We start from the raw sequence: 1,217 nt of genomic DNA, 5'->3' as shown, positions 1-1,217 counted from the left end.
TGAGCCACCAGCGCCCAGCCATATTTTATTTTAAACTTATCCAGTGACTCCATCTATATTTGCCTTTTAACTTGTATCTTGTCATCATGAAATGTAATGTTACAGTTGTATAGTACATTAAATAGATAAGTTCAGTTATATTTTTTTTCAAATTTTGATAAGCATTATTCTGACCATGTAATCAATTCTGGGAAAATATATGCTATCCAGCCCTGGATGGTTATGTAATGTGTGCCAGAACAGACCCAAGGTGAACAGCAGTTAACTATGAAAAAGAGACAAGAAAGGGGGAAAGGTGTATTTTACTTTATACCTTTGTACCAAAGGCTCCTACAACCTCAAATAATGGAGAAAAAGGCAACCTGCCAGGAGAATGTACAGAAAGGAGATTACTACACACTTCTAACTTAATAGAAAGGAAAGAATTTTATTCTGCATATCTTTAAACATGAGGCAGCAGCTGGTATATTTGGTAATACATGAATGTGTGTGAATACTTAAGGTCAGCCTGCTGCTGGGAAACATTAATTAAACACTTTTGTTTAGCACCTATCTTACTTGTAATGGGAGTCTTCATTTTGAAAGAAAAAAGAACATTGAATTGATAGTAGAGAATAATCACATACAAAGGAGAAATGAAATGATGGAAGTTAACTTTTCTGTTTTAATACCATTGTTTCTACTTTAGGCCTAGTAAAGTACATAAATGGAACAAATATGAATGCTGAACGACCATTTAATATTCTTCTGGAGAAAACTGGGAACTGCAACTGGGTAGTGGTGTTCAAGGCACTAATTACAGTACACCACCTCATGATTCATGGAAACGAGGTAAGTTCAATGTATACATCTAGAGCAATCATTGCCTTCCTTCGAGTACAAATAACTAAATACAAAATTGAAAAATGTTTATTTCTTAAAGCCTTTCTTCCACTAATGACAAGTGGGGTTGAAATAGTATATACTGAAACATCTATTTCCTGCTTTTTAAAAAAAATGAATCAGCCTTCTTTAAAGTACACCATTTACATGCTGCTAAAGTACTCACTGGTTATCAAACAGCAGAGTGGATATTTGTTGTTTAGACATCTTAGATAAATTAGACAAAAATCCCAATATTTGGCATTCTAAAGTGTGTCACATCATTACCTGTCAGCCTCTCCCCACACATCTACTCTTGGTATTTCACATATATGTTAATAGAACATAACAGAGAT

Source organism: Dipodomys ordii, unplaced genomic scaffold (assembly GCF_000151885.1).
Source record: "Dipodomys ordii isolate 6190 unplaced genomic scaffold, Dord_2.0 Scaffold209, whole genome shotgun sequence".
NCBI classification, from domain to species: Eukaryota; Metazoa; Chordata; class Mammalia; order Rodentia; family Heteromyidae; genus Dipodomys; species Dipodomys ordii.
Note: the sequence above shows the minus strand (reverse complement) of the source record.